The following is a 12,257-nucleotide window of genomic DNA, read 5'->3' on the forward strand; positions in this document are numbered from 1 at the left end:
AATTGAGTCCAGGTCATGGGTTAAATCTACATTTCCTAAATGTGTTTTATAGAACATACCAGTTCTACATGACGTTGACAGATATTATTCAGGAAAAAAAAGTGAGCATCTAGGAATTTTCACAGCCATTAATAAAGTCTGGATTAAGCCAAGTTAAACAAGTTTATTTCAGACTTTCCTAGACCTTAAAATATTAACATATATGGTATATGTAATCTTCGAGGGGAGGTATAGTATAAGTGTTTTCAAAGTTTATGTGGTTCCAGAATGCTTTATCTGAAGAATATCTTCTAGAATGGGTATTATGTAGACCATATTTTGGGGATGATGAGTTAGATGCCTTATAGGCCGATTAGTTTTGTGGTAGCATACTACATTGTTGGCCACAGGAGGGACAGTATAAAAGTGTAAACAAAGGAGCCCATGGTCTGGCCATCCTAGTGAGCGGCACAAAAGTGTTGGTACAGAGCCTGGGTGACCTTCTGAAGGGACATTGTAGAGGGGATTCCTGCATAGAAGGGAAGTTGAACAAGATGGCCTTTAACTTTTTCTACATTCTAAGGTGTTTTGTTTCCATGAAAATCACAATCTCTTTTAGAAAAACCAACAAAAAGTCACATCTGTAATTGTGTATCTTAATGAGGTAAAGTCTCAGAAGCCATGACAAAGAGATCCACAATACAATGCTTTAAATAGAGTAGAGGTTTATTTCTTTTGTACAAGTCCCAAGGTGAGGGGTGCCTGGGTGGCGCAGTCAGTTAAGTGTCCAACTCTTGGTTTCAGCTCAAGTCTGATCTCAGGGTTGTGAGATCGAACCCTGAGCCAAGCTCTGCATTTAATGTGGAGTCTGCTTGAGTTTCTCTCTCCCTCTCCCTTTGCCTCACCCCACTGTGCTCGCAAGCTCTCTCTCTTTCTCTCTCTCTCTCTCACTGAAATAAATAAATAAATCATTTTTTTAAAAAGTCCCAAGGTGAGTATTCCAAGTTGGCTTGACTCCACAAGATGCCTCGTCCCAATTTCCTTCCACCTCGTTGCTCTGCTCCCCTGAGGTATTAGCCTCTTTCACGTGGCTTCAGCTAGCTCCCTTGTCCATGTACTTTCCACTTCACAAGAAAAGAGATTCTGGTCAAGCAATTCCCTTCCAATTACTTTAGGCTGAAGTTACCTACATCAATTTGCCCACATGTCCCTGGGAACAATCTAATCACATGGCCATGCCTCACTGCAAAGTGAGACTGGAAATCCCGTCTCTAAGTGGGCAGTTAGGTGCCTAAGAAGAAGGGAAGAAGAGATTTGGGGAGGACAGCTAAGATTCTGCTATATTATAGTTGAGATAAACACTAATTGGTAATCACTGCTTAGGCATTACTGCCATTTACTAATGAACAGCCAGTTCAGACTGACCGAATCCTTCCAAGAAAAATATTGAGTTCCTGTCAATGTGATACTCAAGTACTCCAATTTATGAAGCAAGGAGTTTCTCAGAAGAGTTCTGATTATCTGTAAGGGCTGGAGCATCAGTGCAACAAGTCTGAAGGAGCTTTAAGGGTCAGTAAACAATTCATCATCAATTTCCTTGCAGGCCCATTCTTTATTGTCCTCGGTTCCTTAGCTGTTTTTTTTTAAATGGCTCAAGAAGGGAGAAAACCTGGCAAATCTCCTAGATTTTCTAGACTTTACACAGCCTCAGCAATGTGTAACACTGAGGGACAAGCCCATAGGAGAGAGTAAATAATTATAATAATAATTTTAATGATTATTATTATTATGCCCGTCAGTTAGGAAACCTAGTTGTATTGTAAATATTTTAAATTTTCTGTATTTATGCTGTTTTGACATTTTAAAAAGAAACAACAACATACGTTTCTGGCTGGGGAAAGACTGTCCCTCTCTGGGATAGCCAATTCATGGAGATACTAAAAAGGACCCCTGGGGCACCTGGGTGGTTCAGTCAGTTAAGCATCTGCCTTCAGCTCAGATCATGATCTCAGGATCTTGGCATCAAGACTCACATTGGGCTCCCTGCTCAGCAGAGAGTCTGCTTCTCCCTCTCACTCTACCTCTGTCACCTGGTCGTGCTCCCTCGCTCTCAAATAAATACTATCTTAAAAAAAAAAAAAAAAAAAAAAGGACCTAACCAGACACATACCCTTGATATGCAAACTCACCCATCCAGAGCCTTACTTCCTCTATCTGGCCAAATACCCCAGAGAGCAATATTCTTCTGCCTTAGTCATCCCAAGGCCAGGGGCCAAGCAACTAGGACCACCCCTACAGCCTGCAGAAACTACTCAAAGTAGCCAATCCAGACTGTTTATCCTGCCCTGCCTTGTCCTTCCTAAGGAAACCCCAAGAAAAGGTCTGGTCTAAGTCTTCCCCATTTCTGCCTTTTGCTGTCTAACCACCCTGGTGACTTTCCCATGTATGGAAATGACATGCGGCATGGCATGCTGTACCCTCGTGGACATTGTGAGTATAGTAAACTTTATTTTTTTTCCTGAGCTTCTCCTCTGCTTCTTGTGGCTGCACCTGACTGACCATCTCATAAAAGGATGCAAGGCACCCAGTCAAGAGCAGGTTTTAGAGCCAACCAGAGAGCCCTGAAAATGGATCTGCTGGTCTACCTGTTTCACTCCGTCTCTCCCTCAGGGTGCAGCCACGCATGCTAGGTATTTGGGGTTCTACTTCTTTCCTTAGGGTTACTCCCAGGCAGTAGTGACAGCTCCTTTTGCAAAACCAAGATCACTATCAAGTCTGCAGAGTAGGTGAATTCCATATGGAACAATTCAGAGGACAAAATGCCCAAAATTCCTTCTCTGACCACCTGGATCAGAAATTTCACCATCTCTTGGGCCGTCTGGGTGGCTCCAGTGGGTTAAGTGACAGACTCTTCTTTTCAGCTCAGGTCATGATCTCAGGGTCGTGGGATTGAGCCCCGAGGTGGGCTGTGTACTCAGCAGGGAGTCTGCGTGAGTTTCTCTCTCTCCCTCTCCTGCTGCCTACCTCCCTGCCACCAGAATAAATAAATCTTTTTTTTTTTTTTAAAGAAATTTTACCACCTCAGGTTCACTGGGGATTTGAAAAATTCAGAGGTCTTAAAAAGATTCCTGTTAAAGTGAAAATATCTGTGGGAGAGAAAAATATCACAAGCAAGTTGTCCTCAAATCTAGGCATTTTACTTAGGTCCTGCTTTTACCCTACTATCTCAGAATCTCTAAAATAGGACCTGGGCTTTTCCATTTTGTTTTCAACTTTCCAGATTATTCTATATTCAGTTTTTGGAACCAGGAACTTATGCCATTCTCAGTTAATAAGTTAGAGATTCATCAACACCTGAGAACTGTTTTAAGGGACGAAAACTTGGGAGAGGGAAAAGGAAAGAGTAGGAATGGGAAGGCTCTGGAAATTCCACAGAAAGTCTCATGAACATGGGTGCTTCCTTCTTAATGTCTTTTTTTTAAACCTTAACTGAAAAATGGCCATTTGTCAAACAATATACTTTATTAGCTTTTTCAGTTCTGAAGTTCTCACATCTTATGGAAATGTCTTGATCCCATTCTCTAATTGCTAGGAAACATCATGTCACATTTTATTTTTATCTCTTTGTTTTCTCCTAATTCATGAGATCAATAGAGCATGGGTATTAAGGTTTGAATAATCTTCCAAATGTGGGAGGAATCCTGAAAAGGTCTTTCACTCCATTCGGTAGATCTACGGAACTTCTAGGAGATGTGTTGGTTTCCAGGTATAAAAACTGAAAGGGAAAGGCAATCCACAGCCTACTGCAGCATCCTTTGCCTGTATGCATCAGATCTTCAGCTCAGGGGCCTTTTCCTTCCATTGAACTTCATCTTTTCTGCTTGATATTCAAGTCTATTTTTTCTGGTTTTCTGCCTTCTGGAGAAATGGAGAACAGCTGGTTAGAGACCTCCTATTCCCTGAAGGCCAAAGAATTCCCCATTAACATTCTTTTTTTTTTTTTTTTTTTTTTTTTCAGACTAAATAACTCTGCTCTCCATAACCTTTCTATGGGCTCATTTCCTATTCCCTTATTTTCATAGCTCTCCTTTGGATGTAGTTTCTTGTAACAAGACATGAATCAATGCCAAATATAACCAAAGAGTTCTTTCCTGTCTTTTCGAAGACAGTCTACAAGTTACATGACTGTCCTAATTTAAAAAAACAAAAACAAAAACAAAAACAAAAAACAATTTTGTTGGCTATTGCTAATTGAGATTCAACTTGTGGTCCACATTTTCTTGGGTTATTGGGGAGGGCTATTTGGTAGAGATAAAATAGCTCCAGGTTAGAAATCCAGATAGTTGTGTTCTAGACCCAATTTTATCACAATTAAGCTATATATCTTCTTACTTACTTTTAAGAATGCATTTAGATTTGTTTGGTTCATCTATAAAGTAAATCAAATGGACTAGTTGACCTTTTAATTTACTCCTCCTGTGAATTCTTGTTCCTACTTTCTTTTATTTTGATTCATTTCTGTTTTTTCAATAACCAAGTTATCTGAACTCCCGCAACACTTTCTTTATACCTTTCTTATAGATGTAACATTCCTTGCCCAGAATGTAATATTTTATATCATATAAGACACGCATGCCACAGCTTTCCTACCAGCTTAAAAAAAAAAAAAACATTAAAAGGCAGGACCCACATAACTATGAATGGCTTTAGACAGTGCTTTATCAATAAACAGTTGTTGAATGAGTCTATGCATAAATATTTAATGTTCTCCTGTCAAATCAAAAGTAGCAATTTTTAGAGTGGGGAAATTATGCTGCCAAATTCGTCCTATGTGCCCCGGCAGCCCTATCTCTGCCCCCACTGTGCTGAGATGTCTCCACTATCTGTACTGGCCTCTTGCAGATAGTCTATTGCACGTAGATATGTCAATGACAAGACAGATAACTGATAAACAAGGTTGTTTTCCCCAGAAGAAACTCAGAGACTTCAAAAGATTTGCAGAACAAAAAGAACAAAGACTCCAGACTACAGGCTAGAAAGAAGGAAAGACTAGAAAAGTATAGAAGAGTTTGAGTTGAAAAAGAAGTATCTGAAGTAGAAGGTGAATAGATTTGCTGAGTGGCCTCTGACCAAGAGATTAAGCTCTACCCTGAAGGCTGGAGATAGAAGTGTAATATTTGGGCTCAGGGAAACTGGTGGGAATAGTCTCAAAAACTGGACCCTTATCAGCTCTGGCCACCTGTGATTTCCTAACTTGTAAATACTTTGAACTTCTATTGACTCACCTGCTAGAGAGCCCATATTACTGCAGGCCAGAGGCCCAAAAAGCATGGAGTGTTGTCATGGTGACAGCTCACTGTGAAAAGTGACACAAAGTGGAGCTGGAGGTTAATGTGAGAGATTGGAGGGTTTCTAGGCTGAAAGCACAACAGAGAGACCCCAAGCTCTGGGGAACAGGCTAATGATGAGCTGACTGCTGGTTCTACCTCCCTGTCAGAAGGCCAGCTTCAGGCATAGCTAATCTACTATTGACCATTCTTAGGCTCTTTTCTTAGAAGGAAGCCAGCAGGCCTAAAAAAAGGTAGTTTGCAGTTTATTTTTATCTTCCTTAGGTCTTCAACTAAGTGGAATAGAATTTGATGGGGGCCAAGTCACCAGAAATCAATAGAGACACCATAGACATTTATGTTCATGCAGAGATCACTCCCTAGTACCTTCCATGACCCGGGGATTCAGGGCCAACCCAATACAATTCTGTGTATAGAATAAGGATATGTTCTGAGCACCAGAATCACACCCCACTCCCCATCCCCCTTGCTTTTCACTCAAATTGAAACAATTTGGTGCCACTCCCGGATGAGCTGGAGGCCAAGGCCTCGAGAACAGAACAAGAAGCACCCTCTTATCTAACAAGAAGATGATATTATTTCATTATTACAGCCTACAAGTGGCCTTCCAAGAAAATTGTCCTTGTGATCTGGTTACTTGCAGAAGGAATGGTCACGAAGTAACTAGTCTAAGATTAGGGCACCGTCCCTGGCAACCATCTCCTAAGTTCTTCCAGGCTTATAGCTAGGAAAGGAGTCAGTGAAGCATCTTATTCTAAGGGTGGTCTCTGAGGTTTCTCTGCCAGAGTCTGAAGCTTGGTTCTACCTCTGAGTAGTTGGATGGCATTTATGTAACAGCGCCGGGCCTCAGCTTATTCACCCATAAAATGGGGATATAATTATTATCAGTAGTTATTATTATTATTATCTCATAAGGTTGTTGTAGGATTGAATGTAAAAAGCTTAGAACAGTGCTCAAAAAATATTAACTATTTATATAGGGCTGCTAATTCCTTTCTCCAACCCGGGATCGAATCCCACGTCGGGCTCCCGGTGCATGGAGCCTGCTTCTCCCTCTGCCTGTGTCTCTGCCTCTCTCTCTTTCTCTCTGTGTGACTATCATAAATAAATAAAAATTAAAAAAAAATTCCTTTCTCCAGATGATGTCATCCATTCCCAATATGTAGTTGTTAAATTTTCAAAAAATCTGAAAGGGCTAATTACTCAAAGCTAAGCATTCTGTAGGTATGGTATTATCACTATGTAGTTTTTGTTTAGAGTTTTTGGTTATTGTTTAGTGGTCCAGATGAACACTTGGGTATGTCAACTTTCCAGTGCTACTGCATTGGAATTATTGCGGCAATGCTTGATGGCATAAAACTTGGCAATCTCTGTCATCAATTATCTGTCAGTTAGTGAGTTATCCAAAAATAACTTCCTGAGGATACTCTTGGCCCTTCTCTCCCTTGGCTCAACTCAGAGGGACAGTGGGGTGGCTTCCATTTAGGCATAGTTCTTGTCTGGTTCCTAAATTTTTATAATAGTATATCAATTCTTTCCCCGGATTGACCGAGTCTTAAAACATATGGTTTTGTCTTAGACTTGTTAACACTGGAGAACTACATTCCAGATATTTGTCAGAGGATATAATTTCTAGCATACTGCTGTAGTTATAAAGATATCAAAAGCCCTGCTGAGAAAAATAATAGTCATAGCGGATTGTGTGTCTTTCTGTACTCTTAGGTCAATGGTTTCCCAGATTTTTATATTTCACAGACCACTTTTAAAAAATACGAGGATGGTGACTGACATAGGTTGCTAACTTCCTTTACCAAGCAAGGATGTAACAAAAGGATGGTCTTCTAAATTGAAGTTTCATAGTAATTTAGTGCTATGGAACCTTTACTAATCACTGCACTGTTTTTAATTTTCATCATGAACCCATGGAAATTTCATCACCGACTGCCAGACTGGTACCTGAGAACAAATGGATAATTTACAACTTATCCCTCGATGAAACCAGATCATCAGTGGCTTCACACCTGGGATGCATCATTATGGGTATCTGCAAAAGTGCCTCTACTGAATTGTGCTTTAATATGATGCCCTTGGCTAAATAAAGAGCATTATTAAAAGGGTTCCTTTGAAGCTTTTCACCTCATTTAGTTCAAAGATGTTGCAAAGACATTATTGTTTACATTATTCAATGATCTCTTTTGGAAGACCTACTGAAGAAACCTCTCTCTGGTCTCAATGACAGAAGTACTTGGACTTGTCTGAGCATTGGATTGACTTGGCTAATCTTCTATATTATTTGGCTATTTTATTCCACTTCAAACATGCCGCTAGAAGTTTTTAATTCAAATACATGGCTCACCTCTATAAGCACACAGAATTTCAAGAAATGTAATTTGCACGTTCACCTTGTTCCTGACTCTGGCTATTCTCTTACTATGAGTTTCTTTTGGCCACTTTTTTTTTTTTTTTTTTTTTTTTTACCCCTTTGACATTGCTGTACTATATATTTGTTTGTAAGCCATCCTAAATCCTTCCAGAGCTAGAAGGGATATATTTAAGCACATAAATTAGTCAATGGAGGCCCACCTGCGACTTAGAGCTTCATGAGGATCCTTAACTGCCCAGGGGGTCCGAGAACATATTCAGAACTTGTCTGCACAGATTTCTCTGTGCTGACTGGACAGAAAATCGGCATATGTAGCCCACCGAGATGCTAACAGCTGACACTGGCCTGATTGTTGCTTTGCTCTGTATTTTAAAAGGAGCCATCAAGGACTTACCTAATGTGAGTGACATGGGAATTTCAAGTGCTGTAGAAAAGCCAGCAAGGGACCTCATAGTAGTGTTTGTCCAACTATAGAGCCCGACGTATTAGGGGGTTATAAAATCAGGGTTATGATCAACAGTTTTTTAAATAAAAAATTTTAAATTTTTACTGTACCTTCATTGTATTTATTTATTTATTTATTTTTGTAACTTCACTTTATGGAAAATAGAACCAACAGGGTGTGTGTGTGCGCGCGCGCATGCGTGCACACACCTGCACACACACACACAGAGGTGTGGGGAGAGATAGATTTATTTTAAGGAATTGTCTCACATGATTGTGGAAGCTTGGTAAGTCCAAAATTTTCAGGATGGTGGGCAGGCTGAAGATCCAGGGAAAAGTTGATACTGTGGTTTGAGTCCAAAAGCAGACCGCCAGCAGAATTTCCTTCTCCTGGTAGAAAGTCCTCCTTTATTCTGTTAAAATCTTCAGCTGATTTGATGAGGCCTACCCAAAGGGGAGGGCAGTCTGCTTTACTCAAAGTCCAGCAACTTAAATGTTAATCTCACCCAAAAATATTCTCACTGGAAACACCTAGAATAATGTTGAACCAAACATCTGGTCACTGTGGCCCAAACAAGTGGACACATAAAATTAACCATTGCATGTACCTTAGTTCAGTTTCACAGATCTAGAAGAAAACAGTGGGTTTTGCCTAAACTACCTAAGTTATTGCAGGTGTAAAGAACAGATTCTAAATGAGCTATACTACTGGTATGCTGGAGGCACCTCCTACTGGCTCCTTTTTTTAAAAAAAATTTATTTAAATTCAATTTAATTAATATACTGTATTATTCGTTTCAGAGGTAGAATTTAGTGACTCACCAGTTGCAAATAATACCCAGGGCCCATTACATCACATGCCCTCCTTAGTGCCCATCACCCAGTTACCCTACCTCTTTACCCACCTTCCCTCCAGCAACCCTCAGTTGGTTCCCTATAGTCAAAAGCCTACTGGCTCTTGATTATTGATTATGCCCTTGTCATCTTCCCAAGTCAGAGTTTGGTGACAACATCACATTGGTCGCCTGAAGTCAACCATGGGGAATGCTAATTCTCTGTTAGTAACAGAGATACTATAATGAGGAGGGTCCTCCCACATTGCTGGCTTGCCATCATACCACTGGATATGTTAGCTTTTTAACAATGTGTTAAGAAGGCTGCAATTTGGTTTAACAGGGATGATATCAAGTCCAAATATGCAACATTTCTGATTTTAATAACAAAAATAAAGAATAGTTCTAAAATATACACAGGTCACACTTTCAAACTGACAGGACAAATGGCAACCAATATCATCAATTGATAGTAGCTCATAATACTGATTTTCCAATATCTGAATAAATTGATTCCTACGAAGTAAGCATATGTACACTCATTTTGTTTTAAAAAGAATTGTTAAATTACTATAGGAATTTAATCAGCAAGATCCCATCTGTGGGGAACTATACAGGACATGTGATCCATTTCTTAGATAAATATATTAAGAAGGAGAGAGAGAGAGAGAGAGAGAGATCCTAAAGATTGAAGCACAGGTTCTCAAAGACAGTACATATCAGAATTGCCTCGAAGGCACTTTGTGAAGTCCCACCCCCAGGCTTTCTGATTCAAGGAGCCTTGGCTAATGCCCGAGAAATTGCATTTTTTAGAAGATTCCAGCTGATTGTGATGCTGCTGGTCTGCGGACCATACTTTGAGAATCACTAGATTAGAGACAAGACAAATTTACAAATTGCAATATATGGACTTTATTTGAATCCTAAACCAACTGTGAAAAAAAATTAGATAATCAAAAATATTTGCCTGCTGGGGCGCTTGAGTGGCTCCGTGGTTGAGCGTCTGCCTTCAGCTCAGGTCATGACCCCAGGGTCCTAGGATCGAGTCCCACAACAGGCTCTCCGCAGGGAACCTGCTTCTCCCTCTGCCTGTGTCACTGCCTCTCTCTCTGTCTCTCACGAATAAATAAAATCTTTTAAAAAATTGACTGCTGGCTATCTGCTGATATTAGGGAATTACTGTTCTCTTTTTCTGAGGTGTGATCATTGTAGTCTGGTTGTGTTTTTATTAAAAGGTATTTACATTTCAGAGATACGTCGTAAAACATTACAAATGCAAGGGTAGGATATCTGCAATTTATTACAAAATAGTCTGTGGGGTGGTGGTGAGTAGTGAGGATACTGCGGAGGAAACCAGATGGGCCAGAGTGACCATCGCTGAATATGGGGGATGGGTACGTCCACGGGACCTTATCATGGTGTTCTCCTTGCTTTTGTGTACTCTGTAACAAGTTTCAAAGAGGAAGAATTGGACTCCTATCCTTTTCAAAGTCCCTTTCACTTCTGTAAAACCAAGTCATCTTTTTCACTCATTTCTCATGACAAAAATAAAGGCACGGGTGCCATTCATTAAAAGGGCAAAGCTTTCATTAACTATTTTTTAGCCAGAAAAGACTAAATTCAGTTGAATCCCATTATAATTCAGAGTCAAGGACACAGAATGGTTACAGCACTTCCACCTGGCTGGACGCATGTGGGGGCATCATCCGCCCAGTGCAGAACTCGCCCTTTCCTTGCTCACCTACCTCTTCTCTTGGCTTCACAGCAAACCTGTCCTACTCCATGATAACACCCAGGAGCCAAATAGAGCCAGGAGGTTGCTACTCATCAATTTTCAAAGACTAGGAGAGGGGAAGGCCCAACTTTTGATGCTTCCCTCTGCTATGACATCACAGCTGGGATCGGGTGTGTTATAATACCTACCAATTTTATTACAAATACTCAGAAGGAAATTTTTAAAAAAGGAATTGAAAGAAGTACCGAGAAGAAATTCTCTCTAAATAGACAATAGCTCTTCTTTGAATGAGTATTTCTTCTTTCCCCAGAGGTAACCTCTGATCGCTGCACTTTAGAACTGAAAGAACCCTTAGGATCTCTGTAACCTAACTTCTCCATTTAATAAATGATGACATTGATACCCAGTGAAGTCACATAAATTAGCCAGAATGAAAAAAAGTGGCTATGGGCAGATACCTACCCGCATATAAAGAGCTTTTTGGTTGAGTGAAAATACAGAAGGAAGATAGGACTCACAGAATAGCTGTGTGTCAGCAAAGCATCTGTAGCGTGAAATTTTTAAATGCAATTCTATGTACCTGTTGATTTTTGTTCTAAAATTGGAAATAGAGTTGAGGGAGTAGTCTGTCAATGGATTCAGTTAAATATATGTGAGCATTTAAGCATTTAAAGAGGGAGTGTTGCTGCTACTCTACGGTGCTGAAAAGAATGGCAGTAACGACACTTCTCAGCCAACAACTGCCCACATCTTGGAGCACTGTGCACTAGAGGCTTTAAGTGTCCCATTCCTCATGCCACACTTCGACCCCATGCCCACTCTGCAAGGTCAGTCTTGCTATTCTCTACTGTGTAGTTGTGGAAACAGAGGCTCAGAGAAATTAGTAATATGTCCAAACTCATCTCGAGGGGTGGATCTAAGCCATCCTTCCCAATCCCTGCTAGTCCCTTCCTTAAGACTTCTGTGCTTCGGAAATTTCTACAGGTTGTGTCTGCAAAGGAGCCCCAAGCTGGGGGTGGGGGTGGTGACAGAAAGTGAAGATGGAAATGCAACGCAGGCTCTGTCTGAAGGAGGCACACTTTTTAGAATCCACACAAATTGGCACTTTCGTGGGCCAATCCTTCTCCAGCTAGTTCCCATGCTTTGGGAATCCTTCTCCAAAGAGTCAGAGTTCCTGGAACTCCTCCCTTGTGTCTAACAGAACTGGAACTGCCACGGTGCATTTTGTCTGCACGAGGTGCTGCATAAATGTCATGACGAGTACGGTGGCCTGGGCTGGAGTGGGAAGGTGAATAGACTGCAGGTGGGCACCAGGTGACTTTAAGGGGCGATGGAGTGTTCTAAAATTGGATTGTGGTGATGGGTGCACAATCACACATTTAGTAAAAATAGTAACTGTTCATTTGTGGGGAGTGAACTTTATGTGTGTAAATTGTACTTCAATAATGCTGATTTTTTTTTTTTAATGTCGTGATCTGATTGGAAATTTCTTAAGCTGGAGTCACTCTAAAAAGCCACTCCATAAAGATTTTTTT

The 12,257-nt window shown here is 40.5% G+C and overlaps 1 long non-coding RNA gene across 1 annotated transcript; it reads left to right on the plus strand.

The window, feature by feature from the left end:
* The first annotated feature begins 2,257 nt into the window (after positions 1 to 2,257).
* Positions 2,258 to 8,264, plus strand: LOC144287583 (uncharacterized). The gene is made up of 2 exons (XR_013355364.1): positions 2,258 to 2,469; positions 7,276 to 8,264. It is a non-coding gene; the product is annotated as an uncharacterized LOC144287583 (long non-coding RNA).
* The last annotated feature ends 3,993 nt before the right edge of the window (positions 8,265 to 12,257 follow it).

Source organism: Canis aureus, chromosome 17, assembly GCF_053574225.1.
Source record: "Canis aureus isolate CA01 chromosome 17, VMU_Caureus_v.1.0, whole genome shotgun sequence".
In the NCBI taxonomy this organism is placed as follows: Eukaryota; Metazoa; Chordata; class Mammalia; order Carnivora; family Canidae; genus Canis; species Canis aureus.